The sequence below is a fragment of the Chrysochloris asiatica genome, unplaced genomic scaffold, assembly GCF_000296735.1.
Source record: "Chrysochloris asiatica unplaced genomic scaffold, ChrAsi1.0 scaffold00530, whole genome shotgun sequence".
Lineage (NCBI taxonomy): Eukaryota > Metazoa > Chordata > Mammalia > Afrosoricida > Chrysochloridae > Chrysochloris > Chrysochloris asiatica.
The window spans coordinates 483,314-502,084 of record NW_006409048.1 but is presented as its reverse complement, the minus strand read 5'-3'; the positions used below and the strand labels follow the sequence as shown (position 1 = coordinate 502,084).

General features: G+C 41.9%; 1 pseudogene; it reads right to left on the bottom strand.

Moving 5' to 3' along the window:
• Window positions 1-7,977, bottom strand: part of LOC102838954 — a 10,550-nt pseudogene extending 2,573 nt beyond the window's left edge.
• Between the last annotated feature and the right edge of the window lie 10,794 nt (window positions 7,978-18,771).

Below are 18,771 nucleotides of genomic sequence, written 5' to 3'. Positions count from 1 at the left end.
AATGAAGTCTTTGACAACTTCAGTCTTTTGAGAACTCCAGCATCATTTCTTTCAACAAGGCTGTATTTTTCAATTACTGATCCTTTCTTTTTGTTTCCAACCTTTGCATTCCAGTTTCCATAATTACCAGTACATTTTTTTTAACTTTTTATTGTGAATTATGTGTTAGTGTACATGGGAGAACATTATCTTTACATTCATCCTATCGTATATTGTTTCATTGCAATAATTACAATCCCCTGCATGCATCATCAACCAATCAAAGGGTACACCCCACACACCTGCCCCCGGCTGCCAGCACACAGCCCCTCTCCCTCCTTGAATCCATGGTCCCCAGCCACTCCTTCTCTCCACGTCATCATCTCTGCCTCCATCCCTGGACAGGGTCCTGCACTTCACTTTTCTCCCTTGATGGTTCCAGGGATCTCCGCTCCTGGACTGCAAAATCAGCCACTCCCCTCCTTTTGTTACAAAACATTTACATTTACCTTTCCAACACTCACTGTCAGACCTGATAGCAATCATTCCCTATTGAACCACAGGAGTCCTTTCCCCCTCACTGTTTATCAACCCCATGCAGACAGGTTGGAAACATCACAGTGGAGATTCTACCTTTCCCTGCATCCTCTGGAACTAGGTTCCCTATTGAAAGCTTATAGTAAGCCAATCACTTCTTGCCTCTGTAGGCCCCCCACCCCCTCCATTTTGGGTAGACAATGCCTAAGTTCCCCATCCTTGTTGAGACTGTGTACCGAGGGGGTGGGAATGATCCTCACTGTAAAGATTTGTTTGCTCCTTTGCCATACTGAATCCACAAGCAGGGGTCAAGTTCATCTAATTGTAGTGGATTACTCTTTTTTTCCTGTAGTCGTGTTCTGATCATCCAGCCATTGATGCAGACACTTGTACTGTCTGCAAGTGTGGGTGTTCTGTGCATCTCCCCTCACTTCATATCAGCTGATACTTCACACTCCGCTCTAGTCTTCTGGGGCCATGTCCCTGCCCCTGGGCCCAGGAGCCCCCAGGTCTTGTCATACTGCTGGCCAACCAGGTCTCAATCTAGGTTAACAGGAGTCTATTGAATGTGGACGGCTTTAGCTCACAACTTCATTGCTGTTTTCCCCCACTTCCCTTTATCGGTAGACTAACGTGATCACCAGCAAGACCACATGCCTGCTTGTGAATTCCCCTTGAGTCTCAGTCTTGGAAGGGACCAATGCATCTTGATTACATGTCTGATTAATTTCAAATGGAAGAAGTTGATGGAATTCTTCAGTTTCATCATCACTGACTTTAGTGGTGTGTGCATAAATTTGAATAATAGTGGCGTGTGATATAGGCATATGGATGTTATCTTATCACAAACAGCATTATACTTTAAGGTACATCTTGATGTGTTCTTTTCCATAATGAATGTGACGCCATTCCTCTTCAATTGATTATTCCTGGCACAGTAAACCCTGTGAATGTCAGATTCAAAATGGCCAATACCCGTCCATTTCAGCTCATTAATGCCTAGGGTATCGATGTTTACGCGTTCCATTTCAGTTTTGAGAACTTCCAGTTTTCCTAGGTTAATATTTTGTACATTTCATGTTGTTAATGGATGTTTGCAGCTGTTTCTCCTAATTTTGAGTTGTGTCTCATCAGCAAATGAAGGTGCAGAAAGCCTTACTCAATTCACATCATCATAGTCAACTTTGCTTTGAGGAGGCAGCTTGTTCCCAGTGTTATTTTGAGTGCCTTGTAACCTGAGGGCTCATCGTCTGGCACTGTATGTGACAGTTTTCTGGTGCTCTTCATCATGTTTCAGTATTCACTATTCTGGTGCTCACAGTGCTCCACTGCTATTCATAAGGTTTTCAGTGACTAACTATGTGGAAGTATCCTGTCTCTCCTTCTTCCTGGTCTTAATCTGGAAGCTCAGCTGAGACCTGTCCACCATGGGGGACCCTGCTGGGATTCAAAATACTGGAGGCATAGCTTCCAGAATCACAGCAATAGGCAAGCCACCGCAGGATGGCAGACTCTCAGAGGAGTGGTGGCAAATGTCTAAAGGTGGAGCATGTCTTGCACCTGGGAGGCTGTCTGGTCCAGGGAAATAGCTGGAAGCCAAGAACTGTTTACCACTGTCGCTTCCCCAGTTTCTGTCATTTCAGGTCACAGTTGTGGCATTGGCTACCTGAAGCAACCTTCGTGCTCAACCTTGCTGTCACGCTTCTGACTGGTGTATGAGCCAAACATCACTTGTCTGCCTCCACACTGCCCAGTGATTGGCTGCCACTCTCATCCATCTTAGTGAAGTGCCTTCCTGGGCTCAGAGAGGACATTCACTTCGCTTCCAGAAGCTGTAGCCAGAAAATGGTGAGTACCACTGAGAACTGGGTAACTCTTAGTGTGAACGGGTGTGTCTCCTCTAGCCCTAATCTTGTTAACGATTCTTCCTTGAATCCTAATGGCATGTTCTAATTCATAGTATCCATCTTCTCAGATTATTTGCTCAGCGTACATATTGAATAAGGATATTGAACAACTGCCTCTTGGTCGTTCCTTATGGACTGGTTCCTCATGAACACAGTGTTCGGAGGAAATACCCTTTCTTTGCAATGTTATCCATAGGTTTTTTTATCCAGCCAGTCAAACGCCCTTGCGTAGTCAAGCACATGTAAACATCTTTCTGGTACTGCCTGCTCTCAGCCAAGATCCATCTGACTACTGTACTGATATGCCTAGTTCCCCATCCTCTTCTGAATCTGGCGTGACTTTATGGTAGATCCCTGTCGGTGTGCTTTGCAATTATGTTTGAATTAATTGCAGCAAAACGCTACTTACATGTGATATTGATGCTATTGTTCGATGGTTTCCACGTTCTGTTGGGTCCCCTTTCTTTGAAATGAGCACAGATATGGATCTTTTCCAATTGTTTGGCCAGGTAACTGTCCTCTAGATTTCCTGGCATAGAAGAGTGAGCACCGCCACTGCGGCGTCAGTTTGTGTTCGCTCAGGTCGCAGAACCTTGTTTTCCACCAGTGCTTTCAATGTGGCTTCTAGTTCTTCCTTCAGTGCTTTCGGGGCTCGATCATTTATCACTTCCTGAAATGGTCGAGCATTGACCAGTTGTTTTTGTTACAATGACTTTTTTTTTTAAAGGTTTTTATTGTAGAGTGAGTGAAAGTTTACCGGGCAGATCACCAGTTTTACGTTCAACAAATCATACGCCTTGTTTCATTACAATGATTATAATCCCCTCCATGTACCATCAGTAACAGTATTTCTCTCTATCAGTTAACAGTATTTCTCACTAGCTCTGGTAGTCTAATGGTTACGAATCGGGTTGCGAACCGTTAAGGTCAGCAGTTCGAAACTACCAGCCACTCCGCAGGAGAAAGTTGAGGCTTTCGGCTCCCTTAAAGATTTACAGCCTCGGAAACCCTGTACAGGGTCGCTGTGGGTCAGAACCGACTCGACGGCACTTAACAACAACAGCAACTTTAGCTTTCTAAAAAAAAAAAACACACTCAGGCATATATAATAATTTACATCTCCAAAGGCACAGTCTGCAAGTCTGCCTCCTGGCCACCAGCTCTTAGACCCTCTCTTCCCACGAACCTAGAGTCCTCAGCTGCTACTCCTCTCCATGACCCCATCTCTGCCTCCGTCTCTGGTGTTGCTGCTTCTCTGGATAAGGTCCTGCATTCTGCTTGTCCTCTTCTCCCTTGATGGTCTTAGGGTCTTCTGTTTCTGGACTGTAAGATTAACCACTCCCCTGTTTTTCTTACAAAACTTCTACCTTTATGATTGTGACAGTCACAATTAGTCATGATAACAATTATTCAGTATTGAATCATACGAATTTTATCCCCATCTCTTTGCACCAGACCCATATAGACAAGATGAAATCTATTCAGTGGGGATTCTTTCTTTCTCCCCTACTCTTAAAGTAAACTCCCTCTTGAAACCTTGTAAGTCAGTCACTTTGTGCCTTTATTGCCCTCTCATTTTAGGTAGCTGATGTCTAAGTTGCTCGTCCCTATCTACCCTGTGTACAGAGGGGATAGCATTGATACTTGATGTGAAGACTCCTTCGCTCTCTGTTGGTATTTAGTGTTACTACCTTTCTGAGTATGGTCAGGTTCATCAGATTGTAGCAATTTACCCTTGTTTCCTTCATCAAAAAAATTTTTTTTTGTAATCTTCCTCTGCTTGAGTTCTGATTATTGAGCCATTGAGGCTAGTTCAGAAGGGTACTGTCTGCAAGTTTGGGTGTTCTTGTGCATCTCCCCTCACTTCAGGAGGCAAAAATAATATGATCTGAAAAGCAAAAAAAGGCATGTAGAGAGAGCTAGTAAATCAGCTACGGATGGAATGACCTCGCAGGTGTCCAGAGAGGCTGACCTGTGAGTGGCTCAGCCAGGTGCTCACCGTTGCAAGAGGCTGAATTTAAGTCCAGTGTGTGTGGCACTTTCAGAAAGTGATATCAAAGGTTGGACTAAATCTCTTATTCTCAAGTAGCTAGACATTGAAGAGCAAAGATATCAATGGGCTCCTTCCCTCCCTTTTCGTTGTAGCAGATGTATGCTTCATGGGGTGTCCTTTTGTTGTTGTTGTTAAGTTCTGGTGAGTCAGTTCCGACCCATCGCTGCCCTGTTATAGCATTTCCAAGGAGTAGCTGGTGAGCTTGAAACACCGACTTTGAGGTTTGAACTGACTTTGCAGTGCAGCGCATTAACCCACAGCGCCACACCAGGACTCCTGGGGTGCCCTTTAGTGCTCTGCAGTGTCATCTTAGTACTTTTCCTTTGCTTCTGCTTCCTGACGGCTTTGTTAGCTCTCTCAGATGAGGAGTTGTTTGGGCATATGGTACGTTTGTGATCTAATTCACCACAAATGAAGCAAGGGTCCTTTGGACCCTTGCAGGAGTGGTCTAGAACAGCACAGTGATTGCAAATGCTACGGAGGATCCAGGAGGGCATGACACACTTTTTGCGGAGTAAGCAGTGGTTCCATTTCCTGACATCCTTGGAGGTGCACAAGTCACAGTGCTCATAGTATCGTTTCTCTAAAGAAATGTACCGTTGACACAGAGGGTAAAAGCTATACCCTTCTTTGGTAGCAAGGATAATGTTGTTAGGTACACCATTGGTGACAGTCCGTATAGGCGATTGTTTATGACCTGTCTTTTCATGTTTATAAAGTATATGATTATCATCATGTACCTGGTAATCCAGCATGATTGAAGCTTGGAAAAAAACTGATGAATTTGAGATTTAAAAATGTAGGGGAAAATCCAGAAAATGGGTAGGGTAGTTCTTTATGACCGTCATCTTGCCTTTGACTTTCTTTCCACAGAGCAGCTTAGCTTTTTGAATGTAACAGCCAGTGGTTCAGCTAGGCTACTAACAGGAGGATCTGTCACCATAATGACTGCTTCACCTTTATCTTCCTATAAAAATGCTCAGTATTCTTCAAGGGCAGCCTTTCCATCAAAGAAATGATGGTTCCAAGTAAAACTGTGAATCCTGAAAATCAATATCCAATAAAAGGTCTAATTTCAGACTTCTTGTCACCTGATATTGTCAACCTGACCAGCTCAGGTAACCTGGCTGTTCCAATGCTCAGCATGCCTCTGAATTCAAGGGTAGAAAGTAGGTCTGCCAAGAGTGACAGCTCCAATCAGCAAACAAGTCCTGGGTGTTTGTCTTCTGATTTTCCAGTGGGTAAAGGAGACCACCGGGCCTTCTTAACTGGGTGACAGAAATACCTCCCAGGACCTAATGGCTCGTAGTGTTCCCTCAAGTCATTTGGCAACAGCAACTGCTGACATCCCTCACAGAATGTTCTCTATGACAAGGGCAACTCCAGACACTTCAAGTATCGTTCTATACACTGCATCCGAGTTAGGGGAGGCTGGTGTCTTCAGTTGTGAGCTTCTCAGGCAGCAAGTTTAACTTCTGACAACTTTTCATCTCCCCATTATAAAAAATTCCAGTCTTTTCTATCCCTACAGGCTGACCAGCCATAAAACCTCCTGGGTTCTTCTCTCCCTTGGTTCAGCTTTACAAATAGCAGAGTAGGCCTATTAGGGCACAGTGGGGTGGGGGCGACAGGGTCCAGGGGAAGCTCTGCCTCCACACCCACGCTCCCCAGCACCCCACACTGCCTTGTGCCTCTGTGGATTCTGGCTGGTCCCTGCGGGCCGCCCTCTTCCCCCCCTTGATGGACAGTTTTCTGGATATATGATTCTTGGTGGGCAGTTTATTCTCTTTCAGAGTTTTACGTATAGCATTACATGTCTTCTTGCCTGCGTGGTTTCTGTTAAGAAGAGATTAGTCTTTCTAGTTCTTCTTTGTAGGTAACGTTTAGTTTTTCCTGAGCTGCTCTGTTCTCTCCTTGTCTTTGGTTTTGAAAAGATTGGTTACAGTATGTCCTGGTGTTTTTCTTTTGGAGTCTATTCTATTTGGAGCTTATTCAGTTTCTTGAATGCCTATCTTCTCATCTTCCATGATGTTAGGGAAGCTTTCTGCCAACACGTCTATGTGTTTTTTTGATCTCTTCCTATTCTGTAATTCCAATCATACATAAGTTATTCCTCTTGATAGTGTCCCACATAAATCTTAGGCTTTCTTCAGATTTTCTTCTTGTTTCTGATTGTTCTTCTAGCAGATGAATATTGAGAGACTTTTGCTCAAGCTCAGTAATTTGTTCTTCTGTTGGTTCAGTTCTACTTCTTTGCCCTTTCAGTTTATTATCTATTTCTGAAGTCTTGTTGTTAATCTTCCGCCTTTCTAATTATTGTCTTTGTATGGTTTCCTTTTTTTCATTTATTTTGTCAATTGTTGTTGTCGTTATGTGCCGTGGAGTCAGTTCCGACTCATAGCGACCTTGTACAGGGTTTCCGAGGCTGTAAATCTTTACAGAAGCAGAACAGCTGGTAGCTTCGAACTGCTGACCTTAAGGTTTACAGCTCAATTCGTAACCACTATGCTACCAGAGCTCCTTATTTTGTCAGTTAGTATCCTGAGATTTTGTATGGTTTGGCCTATGTTATCATTGACTTCTCCTGAGTTTTCTCATTTCAGTCTGTTGAAGTTGTTTACTATGTGTTCTTTTATATTCCTTAACAGTTAGTTCTGATAACTTTTCTGGTGGTGTATTTTCTCACTGTATTTTGATCACTTGTTTGAGGCACTCTGTATTATTTCTTTGCATAAGCTGAAACTGTTCTCTCTCAGACACTGTGGTATTACATTTGTGTTTAATTGATGATTGTGTATTGGTGTGTTCTCAGGCACTCACCATCTGTCTCCTGGTGGTGGTGGTGGTGATGTGCCATGGAGTTGGACCAACTCATAGCAACCCTGTATAGCGTTTCCAAGGCTTTAAATCTTTGTGGGAGCAGAAAGTCTCATCTTCCTCCCATGAAATGGTTGGTAGTTTAGAACTGCTGACCTTGAGGTTAGCACCTGACTCGTAGCCACTCCACCACCAAAGCTCCTTTGTCTCCTGGTGGCTGTGGTAGAGACCAGAAGTGTGAGTGCAGTTAATGCTCTATTCACTGTCACTGTAGTGTAGTTCAGGGTGTTCCCATGCCTCCTCCAGAAGCAGGGACTCTGCCTGGCATCTCACCCCCGGCAAAGCAGAGGCTGTGCAGAGGGGGTGGGCGTGGCCACAGGCCTCTGGGCTGGCACCGGTTCGGGAACTGGCTACCAGGAGGGGACGGGAACAAGGTAGACCTGGACTTGCTTCCCACCCATTGCCTGTACCCGCGACCTGCTTTATCAACAGTCACTTGTAAAACTCCCTGGCAGTCCACAGTGTACCTGCTTTTCTCCTCTCCCACTGTTACTGCTCCACCGACTCTTTCTGTGGGCCCTGAATCCACCTCCCTGGCCTCTCCTCTGACTCTCAGGGTTTCAGGAGCGCCATCCGTGTGACTCACTCGGTCTCCCAGGGCTTTGTTGGAGAGCGTAAGTTCATTGTATCAATCTACTCAGCCATTCTGCTCCAGAAGCGAACAATGCCAATTTTAGTTTATATTCTATTTATTTATTTTTAAATTTTTTTGTGTGAATTGAGGGCAGTTTATAGGGCAGATCATCAGTTTTGCTTCATTACAAGGGTTACAATCCCCCGCCCTGTACCATCAAGTTAACAGTATTTGCCTCTATTCTTTTTTTTTTTTTTTTTTGATATACACAAAACATACAGAAAATATATATTCGTTTAGACAACCAAAGGGCACATTTTGCAAGCCAATCTCCTGCCCACCTGCACACAGCCTTTCTCATTCCATGGGTTTCGAGTCCAGAGCTGCTCTCTCTCTCTCTCTCTCTCTCTCTCTCTCTCTTTCCCTCTCTCCCCCTCTCTCCCCTTCTCTCCCTCTCCATGCCATCACCTCTGCTCTGTCTCTGGTGGTGCTGCTTCTCTGGTTAGGATCCCACGCTCCACTCACACTCTTCCCTTTTGATGGTCCTCTCTTCCTGGAACGGAAGACTAACTACTCCCCTCTTTTTGTTTCACATCTTCTACCTTTACCATTGTGACAATCGCAATTAGGCATGATAACAGTTACTACTGAATCAAAAGAATCCTGTCCTCATCTGTCCCCATCCCCTTTCACCAGACCTATCTGGACAAGAAGAAAGCTGTTCAGTAGCAATGCCTATTTTAACGAAAGTATAATGTATTCTAAGGCTTACTTAAGTCCTGAAGAGAATCTGAAGGACTCCTGTTATAGTTACCATATTATGCCAGAACCTCTGTTACATTTTTCTTTTAGCCCTAATAGATTATAGTTACATTATAATAAATTTTATATATTAAGTTTTGCCTTTTTTGAGAGGGTATAAAACTAAGGAGTTAGGGTTAGGACTATAGCTAGGTCTAGGGTTTCAGGTAGGTGTTTTTGTGTTTCTTTATTTGCTGTATATACTATTTTATTTGAGACTCATTGCAGCTTTGTGAAGCAGAAATAATTATTCCAGAGAGAAGACAAAACAACATACTCAGAGCAAAATTCAAGTGAAAAGACAGAAAGATAAAGGAGAGCTTCTGGAAAAAAAAGATACTCTTTTATTTTTCAGAAATAAAGAATTCTTGCAACTGAAAATGTTAGGCCTAATGAGAAGCTAAAAACAAATAAAAAACTGTGATAAGATGCATGATATTTGATGACATTTAGTTACTGCAAACATCACAGATCAATCTCTTTAATTAAGATAACCAGTGGGATTTTATAATGGGTGGTCAGGGGTGTAGACAGATATTTTCAATATCTTAGAACACTGGAGTTAAAGTGAGATGTCATACAATTATTTTTATCCATTGGTTTAAAAATTAGTTATACAATAGAAGCATATTTTTAAAAATCTTACCAACAGACATGCCAAACTAACTTCACATGAAAAGAAACCTTTATGTGCCCATTTTATATGTGAAGATAATAAATACATATTGAAACTTGTTTTTATATACATAATCTTGTTCCAGAGGCCTGGACTCATACACCTACAACTGGCCTATCAGAAAGCATCTATTCAATATTAGAAAAGTCTAAAGATTAGTGCACTCTCAAAATTTTCCCATATTGAAGGTAACTGAAGACTTGGTAAATTCAGCCTTTCACAAGAAGCGTTTCCCAGTTTAGAGACAAGTTTCTATGCACTGATTTTCGCATGTATTCCAGAGTCATTTCTGTCAATTATGAAAACCTGGAGCTAGGTTGCTTTGATACAACAAATCCTGCAGAACCAAGAGGAAGTGCTGAAGGTTAAAGAATGAATTAGATTGATGTCTTGTTCTGGTTTGAAATCTGGAATTATTTATTTTTCCGCGATCTCAACTCAGGTGTGATGGCTTGATAGGTGATTGGGCGACGATCACATTTTTTTTTTTTAATGTTTTATTGTGAATTATGTGATAGTTTACATGGGGGAACATTAGCTTTACATTCATCCTATCTTATGTCGTTTCATTGCCATAGTAACAGTCCCCTCCATGTATCATCAACCAACCAAAGGGTATAACCTGCAAGCCTGCCCCCTGGTTGTCAGCACACAGCCCTTCTCCCTTTGTGGGTCTAGAGTCCCCAGCTGCTCCATCTCTTCACGTCATCATCTCTGCCTCCATCTCTGTTGTCAACAATCATGAGTGTTTGGCATGAGGACACAAGGAAGAACATTGGTTCCAAGTCATCTCCATCAAGAACATCCACTGAGAGTGGTGGTGGTGGTTGTCATTCGTTCACATTTTGTGCATGGTCGTTAGCTTGAATGATGGCAGAGTAGCGAGTCTTATCTTCATAGTTGAGCCTCGTCCTTAACACTACATTTCCTGCCACATGAGGGGAATTTCAGAGGTGTCATTGGATGTCGGATCATCTGGATTATATTGAATAACATATTTTATCTGTCCATTTGGGCTGTCATCTGTGCCTTTCGCTCCGTTGTTTCCTGTAAATATCGTGGTGCCAACTGGAGTGAGCAGAGAAAATCTCTTCAATGCTTTAAGTATTGGTGTAGTCTAGGGTGTCACGTAGCTTTAAGGGATATGGTTAGGTCTAGGGTTAGTGTTAGGGGTTGGCTAGAGCTAGTGGTAGGGTGTGGTTGAGTTTTAGGGTTACAGTTGTTAAGAACTGTTGAGTTGGTTCTGAAATACAGTAGCTCTGTGCACAACGAAATTACATCGTACCCCATCCTCACATTTGTTATGTTTGAACCCATTATTGCTGCCACCGTGTCAGTCCATCATGTTGGGGGTCTCCTGGTTTTCACTGACCCTCCATTTTACCTAGCATATTGTTCTTCTCTAGGGACAGGTTCCTCCTGACAGCATGGCCAAAGAATGGGAGATGAAGTCTCACCAAAGGAGCATTTTGGCTATATTTATGGCAACATATGGCACTTTCAGTATTCACAGCCAGCACTGTAATACAGATGCATCTATCACTTTCTGATCATCCTTACTCACTGTCCAACTTTCTCATTCATATGAGGCAATTGAAAATACCATGGTTTGATTCAGGCGCATCTTAATCTTCGAAGTTGCTTTCCAACACTTTAAAGAGATCTTTGCACTGATCTGCCCCGTCCAGTATTTTGTTTGATTTCTTGATTGTTGCTTCCGTGAGTGCTTACTACTGCGGAGCCATGCAAAGTGAAGTCTTTGATAACATCTGTGTTTTTTTTTTTCTCCGTGTGTCATGGTGTTATTTATTGGGTCAGTTGTGAGGATTTTTGTTTTCTGTACATTTAGGGATAATCCAAACTGAACGCTGTCGATGGTTTTTAATAGCATTAGTAGGGTTTCCAAGTCATCTTTGCTTCCACTAAGCATGGCGGTGGCATTTCCATGTCTGAGGTTAATGAAGTCCTCCTCCAGTTCTGTTGCCACTTTCTTTCATCCTACATTTAGGTTTATTTTTATTTATTCTTTTCTGTTCCCTAAGATGCACAGTCTCAGAAACCTTATACAGGGTCCCTACGAGTTGGAACCGACTCCACGGCACACCACCACCACCACTACCACCAACAGCTTCTTCAGTCTGAAATTGATCAAACATACAATAAGAGATATTGGTAATTACTGGTGAATGGAATGCAAAGGTTGGAAACAGAGAAGGATCACTAGTTGGAAAATCTGGCCTTGGTGATAGAAATGATGCTGGAGATGGCATACTAGAATTTTGCAAGACCAGTGACTTCTTCATTGCCGATACCATTTGTAAGCAACATGAAAGATGACTATACACATGGACTTCACCAGAAGGCATACACAGAAATCAAATTGACTACATCTTTTGGAAGAGATGATGGAAAAGCTCCATATTGTCAGTCAAAACGAGGCCAGGGGCAGACTGGGAACAGACCATTAGCTGCTTATATGCATGTTCAGGCTGAAGCTGAAAAAAATGAAAACAGTTCCATGAGAGCCAAAATATGACTGAACATATCCCACCTGAATTTAGAGATATCTCAAGGGCAGATTTGCTGCATTAGTCACTAATGACAAAAGAGCAGAAGAGGTGTGGGATAGCATCAAGAACATCTACAGGAAGAAAGCAAAAGGTCATTAAAAAGACAAGAAAGAAGGAAAAAAGACCAAAATGGATGTCAGAAGACACTCTGAAACTTGCTCTCCAGTGTACAGATACTAAAGCAAATGGAAGAAATGAGAAGGTAAATGAACTGAGCAGAATATTTCAAAGGACAGCTCGAGACAACAAAGTCAAGTATTATAAAGAAATGTGCAAAAACCTGGAGTTAGACAACCAAAAGGAAGAAGATGCCCAGCATTTCTCAAACTGAAACAACTGAAGAAAAAAATTGAAGCATCAACTTGAAGGATTCTGTGGACAAAATATTGAATGATGCAGAAAGCCTCAAAAGAAGATGAAAGAAATACAGAGTTACTTGAGCAAAAAGAAATGGACAATCTTCATTCATTTCAGGAGACAGCATGTGATTAGGAACCTGTGATACTGAAGGAAGAAGTCCAAGGTGCTCAGAATGCATTGGCTAAGAACAAGGCATTGGGAGTTAATGGAATACAAATAGAAATCCTTCAACAAACTGATACAGCACTGGAGATACTTAGTTAGCTATGCCTAGAAATTTGGAAGATAGCTACCTAGTCAATTGATTGTGCCACATTTTTGCCCATTCCAAATAGAGGTAACCTGATGGAAAATACAGAAATCATTGGACAATATCATTAAAATCACATGCAAGTAAAATTTTGCTAAAGATAATTTAAAAACAGGCGCAACAGTACATTGGTGCAGGGTTCAAGTTGGAGTCATATGAGGATGTGGAACAAGGGATGCTGATGTCAGATGGATCTTGGCTAAAAGCAGAGAATACCAGAACGATCGTTACCTGTGTCTTACTGACTATGCAAAGGCTTCGACTGTGTGGATAATGACAACCTATGGACAACATTGCAGAGAAAGTATATTCCGAAACACTTAACTGTGTTCATTAGGAACCTATACATAGATCAAGAGGAAGTTGTTGGAACAGAACAAGGGGACACTGATTGGTTTAAATTTAGCAAAGGTGTGCACCAGAGTTGTATTTTTTCACCCTACCTATTCATTCTGTGGAGTCCTGGTATGGCGCTGTGGGTTAATGAGCCAGACTGCAAAGTCGTTTTAACTGCAAGGTCGGCGGTTCAAGCTCACCAGCTGCTCTTCGGAAACCCTATAAGGGTCGCTATGGGTCAGAATTGACTCGACAACACTTCACAACAACAACAATATTCATTCTGTATGCTGAGCACGTAATCAAAGAAGCTGCCTTATATGAAGAAGAATGCTACATCAGGATTGGAGGAACAGTAATGAACAATTGGCTATGTGCAGATGATAGCACCTTCTTGAAAGTGAAGAGGACTTAAAATATTTACTGATGACGATGGAGAACACAGCCTTTGGTATTGGTTGCACCTCAATGTAAAGAAAACAAAAATCTTCACCACTGGAGCAATAAAGAACATAATGATGGATGGAGAAGATTAAAGTTGCCAGTGACTTCATTTTGCTTGGGTCCGCTGTTAACACTCATGGAAGCAGCAGTCAAATCAAATGATGTATTACATTAGGCAAATCTAGTGCACAAGATCTCTTTAAAGTGTTCAAGAGCAAAGATGTCAGTTTGAGGACTAAGGTGCGCCTGACCCTAGCCATGGTATTTTCAGTAGCTTCCAATACATGTGAAACTTCGACAATGAATACGAAAGACCACAGAAATGTGATGTATTTGAGTTGTAGTGTTGAGAATATTGAAGTGCCATAGACCCAGAAGAATAAACAAATCTGTGTTGGTGAGACAGCCAGAATGCTCCTTAGAAACCAGGATGATGAGACTTTGTCTCTCATTCTTCAGACATATTACCAGGAGGGACCAGTCCCTCCTGACAAGGACTTCATGCGAGGGAAAGTGGAGGGTCAGCAAAAAAAGAGGAGCACCCCCAAAAGATGGATTGAGAGAGCAGTGGGCTCACTGAGGATTGTGAGGCTGCCTTAGGACCAGGCAGTGTTTCATTCTGTTATGCATCAGGTTGCTCCGAGGGACCCACAGATGGTAGTGAGACTCCCCCCATTCCCTTCCTGCTTCTGAGATGGCTCATTTTAAACTCAGCAGAATGGAAACATTAACCTGTGCCCTAAGTAGATTCCCAAGCGTTTACACTTTCAGGCATTTTAGCAGTCACTCACAAGTGAATCAAATCACCCATCACACCTCTTCACACCATCTCTTACTCACACCTGGGGTTTGGTGGCAGTACAGTACGAAGACTCCGGTCATTCTCAGGTCATTTCTGAGATTATGTTTTGTGACTTGATTTTTGATCACTTGTTTCTTCAAAGCTGAAACTGTTGTCTCTGAGACATTGTGGTATCATTGTATTTCTATTTAATTGATAATTGTATGCTGGTGTGATTTTAGTTCATTTCTGACCTGGCTCCTTATGGTTGGGATAGAGATTAGATTTACAAAGCCCTCTTTGCTGCTTATGTATTGTAGCTCAGGGTGAGTTTGTATGGTGTTGACTGGTAATTATCATTGATTAGGTGTTACAGGTTTGGATAGTGGTGCACTTGCCCAGTGGGTGGACCTCTAGGATGCAAGGATGTGGCTGGGATGTATGGGCACAATTACTGCCTCCCTAAAACAGACAACGTCTCCTCAGAAATGCTATACAGGGTTGCTGTGGGTTGGAACTGCGGCACTTAACAAAAACAACAAAACAGACAACAGCGATGAAATGTCTAACGAGGTGAAATTCGTGTTATCTCTAGACATGGTGATGTTTTGCACTGGGCCAGGTCCCAGGCAGAACAGAGGCAGCACAGAAGGGTGTACCACTGACTGCTGGGTGGGTGAGCGTGTGGATTGACAGCCACCTGCAAAAGCAAAAGATGCCAGTGCCGCCCCAGATCAACTAACAACCCAACAGTCTTTCTCCTCTCTCCCATTCAGCTTCCTCTACCAGCTGACACTCAGTCCACTGCCTTTGCCTTTCCTCTGAAGCTCAGGGTTTCAGATTCACCCTCTGTATTTGTTTCACTTGATCTTAGTGTTCTTGGTGCAGAGGATCTGTTTAATGTATCTAGCTACTCTGCCATATTGCCCCAGAAACCCAACCCCTAGTGTTTCAATACTTGTAGCCATTTTGGAACCTTCTGATGGAGATAAAATGATGGAGCAGGATATTAAAAGTGCCACGGACTATTAGTACTGGGTTTAAACACAGAGCTCTGACGTACATTCTGTGTTTGTACAAATATATTAGACCGTTTTATAGCAATTAGGCCCTAAGTACTAAATTGTGAAGGAATGTATACTTATGAATGGGAATTCCTAGGAAACACGTGAAATACCATATTTGATTTATATTCTATTTAATAGTAAAGTTATTGCTATTTTCTAATAGATCTTTTAAAGCTCACATTTCAGTGTGAACTTAACAAGCAGTGTTTATAAGGACTTGTATCTGATTCTGTCCTCATGTAGACTGTTCTTCCCTCAACTATTTTAGATAATGAGCTTTACTGTAAATTTTGTTAAGCATCTTTCTAGTATTTCTTTATATAAACAAAAATAAACTTATTCTAACGAATACAAATTGAAATTTCTAAGATCCAGATATAAATAATTGAGGCATAAAAGCCCTCTTGACCCATGACAAGCTAAATCAAAATGAAGAGGTTGCCAGATTAGTTGATAAAGTTTATGTATGAAAATTCTATTTCTTTTCCAGTTTTAATGATATTTTAACTTTGTATTTAAAAATATCTTATAAACAAAGAATGCATAAAACTTTTCTTGAAAAGTTTTAATAAAACTAAACACGTAGGGGAAAAAACCCCCAAAAAACTAATCTCGTGGGTCTAAACAGGTCTTGGGAGGTTCTCAGGACCTCTCACAGTGCTCTGCTGCCTAGACCTCATTAACCTAGAGGTAACTAGTATGTGCACATTAGCAATTTACTAGACCACTATTATTGCGGCTTTACCAATCAGATCCTTTTTTTCTTGTTTTTGGATTTCAATAACTTTCTTGAAAGGTATATCCCTTAATACCCAAACATAATGATAATTTTGTTGGGTAATCTCTGCCATTTGAAAATTAATATTGATGTATTCAAATTTTAAAATGTATCTGCCATTTGGGAAAACTGAAAAATTATCCACAAAACATAGTTTACAAAGTTAAGGTAAACTGTGGTTCTTGGGCATATTTTTCTGTGCATATTTATCCAAAAATATCTATAATGTGATGTTAGGAGTAGTCTGAATTGGTTACAACCTTTCTGGATAGTCTCAGACTACACAATGCAATGGATAATTCTTTTCAGTGCTGTGATGTTGTAGATCTCTGTACATTCACTGACTTACATAGAAATCCAAAACACCACCTCGGCTACCTAAGGTGCCTACTTACTTTTCTTAGGAAAGACTTTATTTTGGCACAGTTGGTCTGACTGATAGCCACTGTATAAGGAAAACTGTATAAGGTTTCCCAGGATCGACTGGTGGGCTTGAAACAGCGATCTTGTGGTTAGCAGTCCGTTTCTTGTCTCACAGCGCTATACCAGCACACCATTTTGGCACAATAGCGACATTTAGTAGGAAAATGCTCTGTACCTTTTATACAAAATTTGGAATTAGAGGCAATTACAAGTTTATAAAAACAGTCCTTACTGACCTAACCACAGAGGGCTAGAGCTGAGAGTGAAGCATCCAGCTGATATGAAGTGAGGGGAAACATACAAGAACACCCAAACTTGCAGATAGCACCCATTTGACATAGCCTCGATGGCTTGATAATCAGAACTCGACTAGAGGAAGATAAAAAACAAAAAGAAAAAACCAATGTTTGATAAAGGAAACAAGGGTAAATTGCTACAATTTGATGAACCTGACCTATATTCATGGAGGTAGTAACTTTAAATACCATCAAAGAGGGAAGGAGTCTTCACATCATGTATCAATACTATCCCCTATGTACACAGGTAGATAGGGACGGGCAACTTAGACATTAGCTACCTAAAATGAGGGGGCGATAAAGGCATGAAGTGACTGGCTTACAAGATTTCAAGAGGGAGTTTAAGAGTGTGTTGGGGAAGATAGAGTCCCCACTGAATAGTTTTCATCTTGTCTAGATGGGTCTGAAGAAAAGAGATGGGGATAAGATTCTTATGAATCTTATCATGAGTCACTATTGTAAGTCATGATTACAATTGTAAAGGTCACAATTGTAAAGGTAGAAATTTTGTAACAAAAACAGGGGCATAGTTAATCTTACAGTCCAGAAACAGAGCATCCCAGGACCATCCAGGGAGAAGAGCACAAGCGGAATGCGGAACCCTATCCAGAGAAGCAGCAACACCAGAGATAGTGGCAGAGATGGAGAGAGGGAGCAGCTGAGGACTTGATTCAGGGAAAGAGAGGGACTGAGAGCTGGCGACCAGGAGGCAGGCTTGTTTGAGCTTCTACCAGTTCCCTGTTACTGTACTGTTGCAGCCATTTTTTGAATAATTTTCATGAAAATTTGATTTGCATGTGATAATATAATGCTTACTAATATTTAGTCACCACTGGACCAATAAGCAACATTCTTATCAATGGAGAAAGGATTGAAGTTGTCAAGGACTTCGTTCTTCTTGGATCAACTATCAACACTCGCGGAAGTAGCAGTCAAGAGATCAGACGACGTATTGCACTGGGCAAATCTGCTGCACAGGAACTTTTTAAAGTATTGAAGGGCAGAGATGTCAGCTTGAGGACTAGGGTGCGCCTGACCCAGGCCATTGTGTTTTCAATAGCCTCATATGGGTGCGAAAGCTGGACAGTGAATAAGGAGGATCGTAGAAGAATTGATGCCTTTGAGTTGTGGTGTTGGAGGAGAATACTGAAAGTGCCATGGACTGCCAAAAGAACCAATAGATCTGTTTTGGAAGAAGTGCAACCAGAGTGCTCCTTGGAGGCCAGGATGGCTGGGCTTCGTCTCTCCTACTTTGGACATATTGTCCGGAGGAAACAATCGCTGGAGAAGGATGTCATGCTGGGTAGGGTGGAGGGTCAGAGAAAAAGAGGAAGACCTCCAACGAGATGGATCGGCCAGGTGGCATCATTGATGGACTCGGGGGTGGCAGCGGTGGTGAGGTTGGCCCAGGATCGAACATTGTTTCGTTCTGCTGTGCATGGAGTCGCTATGAGTCGGTTCCGACTCGATGGCACCTGACAACAACAACAACAACAATATTTAGTCACTGATAACCTTATGAATAGCAGTGTGGCACTGTCAGCACCAGAATATTGAATACTGAAACCTGATAAAGAGCACCAGGATCTTGTCACATATAGTGCTGGAAGACGAGTTCCTCAGGTTGGAAGGTACTCAAAATATGACTGGGGAAGAGAAAGTAGAGTTGACTATGATGATATGAATGGAGTAAAGTCTTCAGGATCTTCATTTGCTTGATGGGGGCAAAGCTCAAAATTAAGAGAAACAGCTGTAAACATCCACTAATATTCAGAATATGGACTATATGGAACATCAATCTAGGAAAATTGGAAGTTATAAAAAATGAAATGGAAAAATGGTATCTTAGACATTACTGACCACTGGTCCAATAAACAGTTTTATCAGTGGAGAAAAGATTGAATTTGTCAAGGACTTCATTCTTGCATCAAGTATCAACACTCACGGAAGCAGCAGTCAGGAAATCAAATGACATGTTGCATTAGGCAAATCTGCTGCACGA